The sequence below is a fragment of the Chroicocephalus ridibundus genome, chromosome 1 (assembly GCF_963924245.1).
Source record: "Chroicocephalus ridibundus chromosome 1, bChrRid1.1, whole genome shotgun sequence".
In the NCBI taxonomy this organism is placed as follows: Eukaryota; Metazoa; Chordata; class Aves; order Charadriiformes; family Laridae; genus Chroicocephalus; species Chroicocephalus ridibundus.
Genome location: NC_086284.1, coordinates 82,192,408 through 82,207,238, shown reverse-complemented (window position 1 = coordinate 82,207,238; position 14,831 = coordinate 82,192,408). Strand labels below are relative to the sequence as shown.

Here is a 14,831-nt window from a genome sequence, read left to right as displayed (position 1 = left end):
GTGAATTGTAATCTTCCCCCAATTAAAATGCACGACCCACGGTAATAGGTTACACTGTCTGTATATGAAGAATACAGCTGAGAATATTGGCTAGAGAAATACACTAAATGAAAAAAAGAGCAAGAACATGAATTTATCTGTTGCGAATGGGGCTGAGAAAAACCTCAGTATTTCAAAACATACAGACAAAAAAAAACCCTCCAACAAATGTCACACAGACTCTGTGGTAAAGAGCACTGGTCTGGCATCTTTTCGGTCTGAGGAACCCCATTCTTTGAGCTTGCCAGTAACTTAGGTATTTCACCACATTTAAACCTTTTAGTAACATATTGTAAGAGTCAGCAGAAGAAGTAAAATTCCAGGAAAAAAGCTTCAAAATTATCATCTGCAAGTTACAGGAAATAACGTCTCTAAATTTTGGCCCAGTTGATTGGTTAATCTCATTAATCTGGTCGTTGATACTAGCTGCCTCATGATCATATACCCTATATGAGTAAATCGGTACCTATACCTCCATACTGAGACCAAATTAATCTCTTTTGACTAGCATATATGCGAATTTTGACTAGCATATATGAGAAAAGTCTGCTTGTATAACGAGATTGGGATAGTTGTTTAATAAATTTCAATAAAGTATTCTCTCTCAATGTATGTGATGTTCTAAGCTTTAATGCAATTCTGATACCATAAATAACATGATCTAACCTTCTTTAGTTTCTTCTATTTTATTTTTCCATGTACTTTAAGAGGTATTTTAGCTAATAAAGCTCACAGATTTTTAATGACTCCCTAGTCTGTACTTAATTGGAGGGACACAGAGAAAGAGTAGTCAAGATCTTAGTATCAGTAATTGGTTATCTAAATGATTTAGCCAATACATTGTTTATATTCCCTATCTCATGGTATGTTCAGGCATACTAAAGTTCATAAAGTATGTTCCAAAGCTATTACGAAAAATCTTAATCAAATGTCAAAACCTGACTTAAAAAAACCCAACAAACCAAATGCAAAACCACACCAAAGCTTGAAAATTCAACTAATTAGTTAAACTTGTTGAGTAGGGAGAAGGACTTTTGAAATGTGGAAAACTATAAATTTAAGTTGCTTTCCTTTTTTCTGAAGCCTCCTCAGCCTCGCTACTCCAGCATGAAAGCCCACAGGTCATGATTCTGTTGCTCCAAACATCATTTCTTGAAAGGCTGCAAGGACCAAAGAGCTTAAGAGTGGAAAGGGGAAAATGCTTCTATTACTTCCAGCACTGTCAAGTGTGTCACAGAGCTAGGTGCTTACCTGTGCCAAAAAATCTTCCCGCTCTGTTCAATAAATAGTAGGTCTATTTTTTAAAATGCTAAAGTAAGAAATTAAGAACATCTGAAAGCCATACAGATCAGGGCAATAACCTGAATTACAACGCAGACTGTTTAAATTCATATATATACATGTATGTCCTAACATAACACTGCACCTTCACGTACATTTTACAGCACTGAATTTTATGCAGACAGTATGCGATGTTACTTTAAGTTAGCATTAAAAGGTGATTTTTCCCAGGGCCTCAGAAGTGTAATTACCATTGACTTCAAAACAAAAGGGAAGGGGCCTGCAGTACTGGAAACCATGTCAGTCTTTTCATCTTGGAAAATAAACTCTCCTTCTGCAAATTGAGAAAACTATGAAAAGTCAGAGCAAATATTTGCACAAAAAGATACCTGCTTTTATTGTGCTGTATTAAATGAAACAGAACCTTTTTATTTCATGACGGAACATGTCAGGGATGTTCACGCCATTTAACTTTGACTCCAATTTAAGTATATGTATATGGATGCTGATGCCTAAAGCTGGGTTCTATGAATATTCAGTCTTCATTATAATGAGTGGTTTTCTTATATTACGTTATGCTAAAAGAAGGACCTAATAGCAAAAGATTCACTCAAGTCAAAGAAGAATTATAGCCATGATAGCAGCAACTAAAAAAGGATCATTAAGAGTTTTTTGCATCTCAGCTTACAGAGTTTGTTTACTTTACATGCAAGTATTTTAGTCAGATGCAAGATTTTACAGCCATTTTTTGCCCAACCCTTTGAAATTATTTAGGAAAATTCTGAGGCGTAGGCTAAGAAGCTTAGAGGCTCTGCTTAGAAATTTTGGAGGACAGGTATTAAAAAGTCCAATTTCATCAGGGTAGCAGTAAGTCTAGCCGTATTCCCCATTCTATCCACTGCAGTGTGCAATTTCAGGCTGCAGTCGTGCTTCTTGTTCTGAGTGAAGCTTCACTGGTGTAGCCTTATTCCCTTGCTTCTCGTAATCACTCTTCCCTTACATTCCTGACGAACACTGCTACCTCTCAGTATCTGTGGAATAACTGCTTATGTCAAAATGATTCTGATTAAAAGAGTTTGGAGAGTTTGTGTTAAAAAGTGTTTAAACTAACCTAGATTATAGTGAACAAATCAGGTTAGGGAGTGACTACATGCTCAGCTAAATCTCATGGGAGCAATACTGAACAGTTGTGAAGAGCAGGGGACAGGAGCCTACTCAGCCAATTCAGCTGCTGCCAGAATAAAATGTGGGAGACAGAGAACTGCCCTCGTTCTTAGGTTTTGTTCCTCCCTTTTCCCAATATCTAAAATTCTAAAGTTCTTATTCCTGATTCAGGCTGCCAAGTTTCCTCAAAACAATTACCTCTCCAGAAGTACTCGTATTCAGACTTTTAAAGCACATCGAGACAGTAGCTAAAAAAACCCACCCAAACTAAACACCCCCACCCCCTCAGTAAACCAGCAAGGAGTTTAAACACAGTCATCTTGGTGTCCTCAGTTCACCTTGTTATTGCACCTCCAGTTGCTGCAGCACAGACGGGATGCAACATCTCCCACTGTTTAGGGACTGCCCCTAAAGGTGAGCCATATGTTTTGCAATACCTAGAAACAGCAGGATAAGATAAGGAAATCTCTGCAGCCTTAAGGCAGAGTTGCTTTGATTTCACTGCTTTGTGTACTGCCCTTATGTATTTATTTAATTCATTATTAATTTTATCGAGAGCTTTTGCAATTTAATTTATCTGGGTTAAGCTTACAGAAAAAAAAATAATACAAATACTCTGTTTGCGTGTGTGTGTGTAATGCCTAGGAAATCTCCTGTGTTCTCTGTCTGTGTAACATTTTACCTTCCACTAGACAAATATATTTTTAAACAGTCTGGAATCAAAACAACATTCTCAGCATTCAAGACATTCTGTCATCACTGCCCATTTGTTGCCCTCTAGGTTTCTCTCAGCTGGCAAATTTCCCATTTAGGGAATTATCAGATTCATCTGCTTAGACAAGGCTGCAAAATAAAATGAAAAGCTGGATTATTCTAGAGAACTCATATTTTTCTTTCAGGGCAGAAAACCCAGTGCATGAGAGCTGAACATTAACAGCAAATGGAACCAATCTCTCAGACTTCACAATTCTACCTCACTATACTCTGCGAAATCTAATTTTGACTAAGACACCACAACATTTATTTTACATTTATCCTTTATTTCTTTAAATATTTTTGTTGCCACTTATTATGTTAACCTGTTTTGGAGCTCTAAATATTATCCGCACAGGCGATGGGTTTTTTTTTTAGTGCAGTCTGAGTAAGAATGCTGCTTGTGCATACTGCTGCTTCTATGCATTTTTTCATAAAGAATTACCAATTGCTTTGCCACCATTTTCCCTACACCATATTTTTTTTGCAGAGAGAAAGTGTAAGAAAGTGTAAGAAAACAAAGAAAACATGTAAAAATGAATAAATTACCAGTTTTGCACAGCAAGATGGTTCAGGATTTACTTGCGTGATGGAGTAGCTTTCATGTCAGAAGCTGTACTGCAAAACCACGCTTGTGTTTCTGGAGGCATATGCCATGGTTCTTAGTACTGTAATTCACTAAAACTTTAAATCAAACCAACTTTCATGTCAAAGTGTGGGAACGCTACTTTCTCCCCCGAGGTAGAAAGAAAACTGTAGGAAGGTCTGGAGAAATGTCTCAACATCAATTTTTCCTCACTAAACAGCTAAAGCAGGTTTCACTTTCTTGCCACGGATGAGGGAACTAACAAAAACTCCATGAAATTTGGGGTAGGTTTTCACACACTGAGTGCATACACACACGCACGTGCACCAAGTTAAGCAGAAGATGAACATAAGAGAAATCCTATGTGATCCTAAAGCGATTCACGAAACAGCAAACCCATTACTGAGAGAGAACTGCTCTATGGAGACTACTGCCTTCTGGTATTGATATTAAACCACTATCTTATACTGTTCACCCAAGTAAAAGTCTATTTCAAGGTGTTATATTGTTATAACACAGTGATTAATCAATTTCTCTTTAGAGTCTCCTCTGAGAGCTTAAAAATTCGTTATTTGCTTTATTAGTATTCTGTACAGCTTTCCATGTTTTTTGAGTGGTATGATTAAATTTATCTGTGGCTGCTAATGGTCACGCTATGGAAAATGCTCCACATGACACTCACCATTCCACGTATAGCCAACTATCTCCTTAAAACACACCACGAATCCCAAACAAAAAGGGCTGTAAATGACAAATCCTTTTATTTATTCTCAAACAGGCTAACCTGAATACACTGTTTTGGCAAAAGGTGGACAGGACGGACTTGTGAACAAATACTGCAAATGGAACAAATGAAGTAGTGCATTATATTTGCCACATTTTAAGGTTGGAAATTAGTCCATAAACTCATTCGGGTTCGGGCCCTACAGACTCACATTTCACAAGATAAAAACTCATCCAAGATTTGATGCTATGAAATGATGACTACCAAAAAGCAAGATGAATTTGGCAATTTGATGTGTGCCAGTTCATCACTAAATCTAAAAGATTTTCTACTAGGTTTCAAGGGTCTTCACACCATCTGATTTACTTAGACTGCACGTTCTAATAGTCCAGGCTTGGCCACCAAAAGTTACTAAGTACTACATTTTGCCATTCTGGGAAAAAAGTATTAAAAATGTGTTAAAGAAATCAAACCAACTGTTTAATAAGATTGCATCCACCATCCACAGAAATTGCCAGAGATACAGGCCTACAAATACATTTTGGTTTTATTGAATGTAGCAAGATACAATAGCATACAATCTCATTAAAGAGCCAACAGATAAATAATTTTGTGCCATCCAAAATGATACTTCATTCTACCCGAAGTCATGCACCAAAGAAGGGTAAGATATACCGAAATTTAATAAAAAACAATGTAAGAAGAGCAATGTATCAAGGTATCTATCATTAAGTAATACTGTTATGAGGTTCTAACAACATAAACCACAGTTGATATCTGATTGATTTCCCTGTTGCATACATTGCAATGTATCTCTGGAAGAACAAAGTTTGTTATGGAGAAGTTAAATGCTATTTGATACTGTGTAACTGAAGGGGGTTTTAAGATGGAAAAAGTACCTTGATTCCAAAAGAGGCACTGGTACGCAGAAACATCACGATAAAAATAAACCATCATAAAAATTGCATTGTATTGACTCTGTGACTCTAGAAACGCACTCCAGACTGTCATTACCATTAAAGGTGATGAATATATTCTAATTCACTGGTGACTTTTCGAGTACAGGCATTCCTCCACCAACACACTTCACTTCTTCCTCCCCATGAAAAGGGGGCTCAAATATTGTCATCAGATGGCAACGCAGACCCACCACAGGGCTTGTGAAGGGGCACTTCATTAGGAGTCTGCTGACAGATGCAAACATTTTGCAAAATTCTTTAAAGCAGAAACATGCCATTAATTTTGATATTTATTACTTTCTATGAAAGATAAGCGACTCAATGTTCGGAAGGGCTTTACAACGCTAATATTTCGTCCCTGTCTAATGGTTTTTTGCTTCGTGATGTGCCTGCCTATTATGAGACTAAACTTATTCCAAAGAATAAATTAAGCAGTAAGACATGACAAGCAGCGTATTTGTAGGCAGTTTACTTACCACCTGAGGCACGCTACCACAGCTGAAGGCCAAAGGCTGAATAACTTTAACCATTCAATAAATGCAATAATAATCGAACTGAAATGCATAGCATTGGGAGACTTACTTCTATCATGATATGGAATTTATACATAGAATCAAGCGCTTCTGTGCATTCAGTGACAGTTATTAAATGAATTACATTGTTGAGAAACAACTTCTAACTGTTGTTCTGAAAATGCTATCCAATACAAATTAAATACAGAGGTTTATATACATTGTTCTATGACCAGACACTGTTTGTGAAATGACACAACTACCACCTGGTCTGTATGTCCAGTATCAGTTTAAAAAAATCCACGCAGACATGTATAAATATTAAAGGCCTGGGTAGCATAGGGCAGGACAGATAGCTGCCGCTCTAGAGATTTGGCAACTGGCCTGCACTATCCTGATCACATAGCAATTAATTAAGGTCTAGTTGTGGAAGCAACAAAGATTTAATTTAAAATAATTTATTTTTTCTAACAGCACTACCTCATCTCATTCTGAAGAGACCATGCACAGACATGCGGCTGTGCTACCGTAACATTGTTCACTTCGTTGTTCCAGCTTTAATGAGTAAAGCAATGACATTATTTAGGTTTGTGATCTCTTCGCCAGTCACAGTAAAGTTCACCTCTTAAATAAACAGTGCAACAAGCTGGCTTTAATTTGTACTCGGCATACCAACAATTGATTTTCCCCATAAACTCACTCTCTTTCTGCTCTGCTTTGTAACTACACAGTCTGATCCGGTTTAACCCTGGTGTGGAGAGCTGCCTTCCATCCACATGCCTAAAAACTCCAAAAAATTAACACGACTAAGAATAAAAGATGTGAAGATCTACTCATGAGGTGGAGAGACTGGGCAGATAAACTGTTTTACAAGAAAGCACAGCACCTGCTTGTTCTGTCATCTTCATTCTGCTTTGATGAGTCTTAATCTGCAAGGAGGGCTATTTTTAAAGACGAAGATAAGAATAATAATTTCAAAAACTGAGAACTAGCTATTGTATCCTCTTTTCCTGTCTCTTCTACCCTACTCCCCCCGAACGAGGGAAAATAATCCATCCATACTTGAATACTGAATATGAACACATGCAAATAAAACCAAACCCCTTTAACCATCAGCACACTGGTGTTTTCTATGTTAATTAATAAATTAATGATATCACATCCAAGCTCTAGGATGTTAAAGACAGAAACATACAGCTCTGGGACAGGCTGCCTGCTAGCAAAAATCCAAACATGACTATTGTTATTGTCTGATTTAAGGAATTATCTACTATAAAGATGTTTCTTACAGTTCAGTCCAGACAAAATGTAATTTACAGTCTTATAATAAAAGAAGTGTATTTGTGTTCCCATTTATGTAAGTCATTCTTCTCAAGCATTTTAATTTTAATGTCTTTTCCACAAAACAATTCTGCATAATATACACAATACTTAAAATTATTTTAAATACAAATTTAAAATTAAAATACCATAAAAACAGACTTACTACATCAAGTCAAACATCCACTTTAGCCAGTATCTCTTCTTTAATCATGGCAAAAGTAGATATCTAATGAAGAATGTATGAACAAAGCAAGGGCACAGTGGTACTATCCCAGCCCCCAACAGCCTACAGCTCTGGGACCTCCTGATGGTTCCAGTATCAAGACACACCAGGATGTGTTTTAGTGGAACATGAATGCATATTCCTTGCAATTTATGACTACAGAAAAAAATCCCGCTGTAGATTTGTGGCAGGTATCATTGAAATGTTATGGGACAAAATACCTAACTGTGATTTTAGTTATCTTAACTCTATTAGTTGAACACAACCCCATCCTTAATTTTTCTTAATTCCTTTCTTTCCTGTTCTAAGTATGAAAAAGATTCTAGCATTCAACTCCTTCTTTTGAACTCAGCCCAAATCCAAAACCAGACAAATATGCAAATACTTCTACAATAAATTTCCACATTGAAGCTATGTATGAGAACTGGGGATTTTCACAAACATTTTTTCAACCAATGTGAAATCTTCATCTACATTTACAAAAGAACGGTTTGTAGAGGTGATGGACTTATCAAAAAATTAACCAGAGAAACGTTCTTGCATGTTTTTTCCTTTTTGAAAACCTGACTTTAGGAATATTGTGCCTCTGGTAAAATGGTATTCTTTCCATGCGAATGTAATCACTTGGCATTGCGCCTAAGAACATACCCGAAGCATGCAGTGGTCTTGAGACAAGCTCATCGCTCGCTCGCATTCTCCAAACATTCACTCTTTGGACTTCTATGAATTTCCTTCACATCAGGGAGACAGGATTGCTGGGTTATTAACTGAACCAGTCTTGTATTTTGGAGATGAAGTGCCAATGTTTTATGTTGCAGCTGCTGCTGCTGCACTGTCTTCTACTTTATTCTAGATGAATAAATTAAATACCCTTTAGTCCTTCTGACAGTCTTAGACTCAGCACGGCTGTTAATCAATATCACATAAAAGGGAATTAGGCTTGGGCAATTGTTGCACAAGGCAGAATGGATAAGGCAAGAGAGAAAGAGATCTCTTTAGAACAGAAGACTCATTTTCTGTATTTTACAACATGCCCTACCAAACGTGCACACAGACTCGTGAACACACGATACTTACACAGATGTGCAGGGGAATCCAAATTAACCTCAGAGATTTGTTACACAATAACGGCAAGCAACAGTCACTTTTCCTTCCATTCTTTCCTAAATTCCCTGTCTTCACATGTTTTGGGGATCAAAAAAAATCTCAGCACCAACATAATAATTCAGTTTACAGAGAAAATTAATACGACTGCCTTAAACCACTTCTGAAACTTTTACCATATGATTGCAAAAGGGAAAGAGAAACAAAAGAAGACTTAATAAGTACATCTAAATTCTGCTCAGTGCAAAATATTTAGGAAGACTTATGCATCCAATAATTTGAGGAATGTTTCTAGAATCTCTAAGCTAGCCACAAGTTATGTATTTTTTCATTCTTTTCTTGTCCTGCAATGAATCAATAGGGTATTAAGAGCAATCCTAGGCTGAGAGCCCCAATAAATGAAAGATTCACATGAAAGGGTGTAAATTTTCCCCACGCTGCTCTGCCACCATGCTTACGCTCAGATCTACCCAGAGAAAAGGAGACACAGTTCCCAAGTCTCCTCAACAACTCTTCCTTTCTAATGAAATACTCCAGTATTGAATTTAGAAACACTTCAAACTTCCTACCAGGTCAAGAAATGAACTCGCAAGTCAAACAGCAGCAATGCCAGGTGGTTAAATAAATAAGTTAAGAGCGATGATGACACCATCAAGCCACTGACACAGAAGTGGAAGATTCCATACACTCTTTACACTCCTCTGTTCTGGGTGGCCTCTTATATTTCATATTTAAAGACCTGGTATTTATAAAACACACGAACTCAACTTTAACCTTTGTACATTGTAAAAATAACAACCCTGAGTAATGAGGAATAGACAGCATTTCAAATGAAAAACACTTACTAAGTAACTGATTATTTTTGATAGTATACTTTCTGAAGCATTTAGCTGAAATTCAATTTTGCAAGAAGCTAGAACAGGATTTTCCCCCCAAGCTTATTGTCAATGTGAACAGACCTGTATGTTCTATTTCTAATTTATAACATATTTCTATTTTTTTTGCCTCACCAAGATTTGCTTCAAGCTGTAGGAAGTGTGCTCCAGCTAGCACCTCCCTCAAAACGATCCATAAAACATACTCCATCCAGCACGCAGTCCACACTCATGAATCACAGAAAGAACAGCAAAACAACTTCAAACAAACCTGGGCTTTTTTAGTTTCTCCAGCCCCTTCCCTGGAACTGCTTAGCGTCAAGGAAGACTGGCCAACGTCTGGCTCCCAAGCCAGAGAAGCGATGGTGGTGTGCCAGAGCTACGCTGTTGAACAGGCTGGGGATGGCACCAGCAGGAGGAACCGGCCACCTCTGGGTGTGAAAGCAGGCAAGGTAGAAGGGTTGGCCATGACCAGAACGGCCATGGTCTGTCTACACGCGCTGAGCCTTAGCTGTATGCCCAACCTAACTTCCTTCTGAAGGGGTGCAAACGGTGCCTTGCTGCTGTTATCTCCCCCTCCCAGAGCTCACCCGCTTCACTTCAGCCAACACCCTACGTGTTTGGTGGACCTTGGCCAAAAAGATTCTGGTGCTGCACAACCATTTACAACACTGATATTTGAGTCATTTTTTTCAAATTTTCTTAGTACACACTGATTAGTGTACAATGTAATACAATCTTTGCACCAACTCAATACTGCAACTTGCTTACCATGAAGCCGTGTTACATACACACCTATGGAATAATTTGTTCTAACCCACATCTACTGTTTTTACACACCAGTTAGCTAGAAAGTAATGAATGATCCCTCCTTATATACGGTGTCATAATTTTTTTTTAAATGGAAATTAAACTTCAATTAAAATGTAAAAATAAAATAAAATAAAATCCATCTTTTAAACACAATAAGATCTTTTGAAACAAAGTTTTACCAGTTAATAAAATGTATGGAAAATGTGCATGACATTTAATAAAACAGTTCTGCATTTTGAACCAATTCAATACATACAAGAGGAATTATCTATAAATAGCGAAATTAATTGAATATTTCTGGTCCCTATGTCCTCCAAGATTTTAAAACCAACAGATCTCAGCCTCTCTTTGTTGGTTTTCTAATGAAAATACTAATCGGAGAAAATAGGGGCTTTCCTGCCTAGTAATCTCCCAAGCAGGCTCTCATCTTTAAGCTATTCACTAAATCGATAAGCAGAAATGAAGAGAAGCCCTTCACCTGCTGGAAAGCCTACAGTTGCCAAATGTGGTTTGACTACCTTCGCCAGGTCCAGGTGCATAGTTAGAGTCTTCTCACAGTTGAGTTGATAACTGTTTTTAAAACTCCAGCCGCAAATATTGCCCACATATTATTTTCATTAGATCAATGAAAATAATAAATTCACGACTTAATATGTCCCAGTTTTGCATAGGACTTAACACAACTTACAGGTCATGAGTTTGTATTTCAGATTAAATTGCAAAGAAAAATCTGTTCCATTTCTAGTAAAAATTCAAATACTTTATTTTTAAGAGATTAATATTGACTTGTGATTCAGCAGAATCTCCTCATGACAGAGCAATTATCTGGAGTGGATGCACTGTGTAAGGGAATACTGCTGGACTTGCAGAACGTTGCTTAAAAAGCGTGTCTTACAAAATGGAAGTGGAAGTGGTACAACTATAATGAAAGCACCCAGAGAAATCCAAGCAAGGGACTAAAGACAAAGACACAGAAATCAATGCACAGCTCAGTTCCCAAAATAGTTTACATTACCAAACTAATCTCTCTTTCTGTAGGGTCACAGACAAGTGTCATTGTATTTGTAATCTAAACCAAAGCCAAAAATAAATATATACAGAAATAATATTTAAAGAACACAAGTATTCCACCTTCAAAACTTGATTTTCTATCAATACTTCAGGAGATGTCTAAATGCAAAGTGATTAAAAAAAAACCTATGTTTGACAGAAATACTAATTATTGCTTAAAGTTAGACCTCCCCTAAATGTCTTTGTTTAACCCAAATGACCATAATGTCTAACAATTTAGCTCAGTGTACCTTATTTCTCTCCTCCATCAAAATGGACTGTCACACAGACCAGTCTGTTAAATGGGCACCTTCGTCCCTCCTCCAGACGGTTTTCCTCTGACACTTTTCTCTGTATCACAGAGGCTCTGGCTGGGATGGGAAACTGCATGAGGCAAACCTTCCTTTAATTAGTGTAGATTGCTATGCCATGAACCAACAAATACACACCACCAGTGCTACTGCTATAGTTGTCTTTGTCTCGAAGGCCTATTTGTTTGCCTCCAGTTTCCACTAGAACTCAGCTGCCTTAATCCCCCATATGCCACTCACCTTCTTATTTCGCTGTGTGCCAATTCTTCACGCTAAAAGGCAGTCTGTACATGTATGGAATTTTTTTTTAATTATGTCTCCAACCTACCAGCTGTCAAACTCTACTTGACATTTACAATAGTGTCTGCAAAGTAATCTGTATCTATTCCAGTTTTTTCCACTGTGAACTACTCTTGCTCTTACTTCATGAATTCACTTTCATTGTATACTCGTCATATAAAGTTTATCCTTTTTTGCATGCATCTATATTATGGTTGAATACAACATTTAAAATAGAAAAACAGTACGTTATGATGAGGATGAATTGCATAATATGTATTGAACAACTCCTCTTTGGTTTGGCAGGCAGAACGCATATTCTCCTCTCTGTTCAGGCATTCAACCACCACTTTGGACTCTGGTAAAAAAAGCTAAATTAGGTTTTCAGTGAAGCTTTGCTATAGACCTCTGCTATAAAGTAAAAGCTATATCAAGCAACCAACAGCCACTTAAATCCCAAATGTTTTCATGTTTTGCATTTAAGGCTGGATGATAACTTTGCTCTTTCCTTTTATTGCAGCTCTCAAAAACAATGAGCAGTCTCAAGAGATGAAAATAGTTTCTTAGTCTGAAAATCATATGGAAAAAATCAACTGCCCTTTAAAAAAAGTTATAAATGTCTGGACAAACTTTTCCCAGATATTCCTTCTTCAGTTATTTAATGAACATATGGTTATTTATAATGTGAGCTACACTTGTAGTATTTCAAAAATTAGTTATAAACATGCGTAGAGCTACTCAGCTCCTCCCAGGACTACACTGACCTCACTCAATACCTTTCCAGTATTGTTTGCTTTGGGATCTCTTCGACAGTGAACCCATGTTCTTACTTCAGTCTCTTCTCTCTGTCTTAAAACTTAACTTAGTTTTCTTCTCTTAGCGAGTACCTTATAGCAGGTTACTTTAATTTCAGAAAGATCATAACATCAGATACCAATTATGACTAATAAAAACCTTGGCCAGCAGGCATAGCTGATTAAAAATACATATAAAATGAATGCAAGCTCAGCTATATTTTAAACTAAGTATTTAAGGGACAATAAGGAGTCAATCATTTAGGTCAGTGAAATGTAGCAGAAGCTAATAGCTGGGCTGATGTCTTTTTGTCAGGTACAATATAGACATGTGCCCGAGCGAGGCTCTTCTCAAAGTCAGGAGACAGGCACTTCCGGAGTGTGATACACCTGATGGTGAGACTCTGCCCCAGAAGGAGAGGTGTGTGCTGAGAGCACCCAGGCCTGGGTCAGGGATGGCTCCCGAGATAGACAGACACTTCCGTTGCCTGACATCTATGTAACCCAAGAAGTTAGGTGAGATGATCCCACCCAAAAGACCCTATGTTAATAAGTGACAGGGATACAGCTAAGAGACTAGAAATCATGTCTTCCACTTTTCTTTCTCATGTATATGTGCATATTTCTATTTTTTTTTCCAAACAAGAAGAGACAGGTGGCATCATCCTGAAAATCCAAATGAATCTGCTTCCATGTTTATACAGGTTTTTTTCCTCACTGTTAGTATCTATGGGGTTTAATGGAAAATCTCATGTAAATGTACTGGTTTGCTCAAAATTCCTTCCTGTTTAATGGAGATGTAATTCAATTCAGTGTATCATTTAACTCAATAAATGGTAATACGACAGTTTTTTCCTTTGCAATCAACATAAACTGCAGATGTAAAGTGTGTATCAGAAGATGGTGGGGTTTTTTCCTCCAACTTCTATCATTTCCTCAAGTACTCTACTATACTGGTTTTTCTACTTTTGAAATTCGATCCTACTGTGGAAAAAAAATCAAACCCAAAACACTGAAACATGAATGTTACATATAACCATGACTTCAATTGAAAGAGAAACTGCTCATTTCTTAAATTTCTTCTTAAAGTATATGGAATTACTCTTTGTTTTAAATGTTTCTATTCACAGTTAATTGTATTTTATACTTCACGTGGGGATTCCACAGAGCTCTGTCCTTGACTCCCTTATTCTCCACTCACAAGGAAATGTCATTCAAAAATTATTTTAATTATCACTTATGAATAGATATTCTGTGTTCCAGGCTTGCCTCTTCTCCTCCGAAGATCAGAATCCTTATCCATTTCTGATGTGATCAGGACTTTTGGCTGTCAACTCCAGAATTATTTTGAACACTCGCTACTCCTTCTCCCCTTGCTCTGCAGCCCTTCTTGCTACCCTACTACTTTCCTTAAGTACTGTCAACATCACAGTCATCTTGTTTTGTTACACAGACTTGTAACCTTTGATAACATGATCTTTAACCTAGACATTATTCCAGACTTCCATCTGGAAATATCTTCAAATTTATGTAAAGATCTCTGTTTTTCTATAGAATCACAGAACGGTTTGAGTTGGATGGGACTTTTAAAGACCATCTAGTTCCACACCCCTGCCATGGGGAGATACATCCTTCACTAGATCAGGTTGCTCACAGTCCCATCCAACCTGACTCTGCACACTTCAAATGATGGGGCATTCGAAACAACTCTGGGCAACCTGTTCCAGTGTCTATGTAACACCTGAATGCAACTCTCATCAATAACAAAATTATGCATAACATAACATATGCATAACATAAATCTACCACTAAATCACACTATCACCTCAAATGCAAGCATTATTTTTTTTTCTCATTTTTAAGGCCTTTCATAGTCCTTCTGTAACCTCCTTTATCTTACTTGCATGTTAGTGCCCTTGTCTACTACTACATTTTCAAACAGTAATCTTCATGTTTCTTTTCATGCTGGAAATGCTCTTCATTATGAAAATGTTTCCTATAAACATCCATTGAGCTACTTCACTAAGGTCCTTCATATTCT

At 37.2% G+C, this 14,831-nt stretch overlaps 1 protein-coding gene across 5 annotated transcripts in view; it reads right to left on the bottom strand.

Annotated features, from left to right (window-relative positions):
* TBL1X (transducin beta like 1 X-linked) overlaps positions 1-14,831 on the bottom strand; it is a 203,623-nt gene that overhangs the window by 102,380 nt on the left and 86,412 nt on the right. Inside the window, exon 1 of one of the 5 annotated variants that reach the window (XM_063341337.1) lies at positions 9,815-10,048. The exons of the other annotated variants lie outside the window; for them this stretch is intronic. The gene's annotated coding sequence lies outside the window, so the exon portion shown is untranslated. Of the gene's footprint in view, positions 1-9,814; positions 10,049-14,831 lie in introns of those variants that run through there. 5 annotated transcript variants of the gene reach the window in all.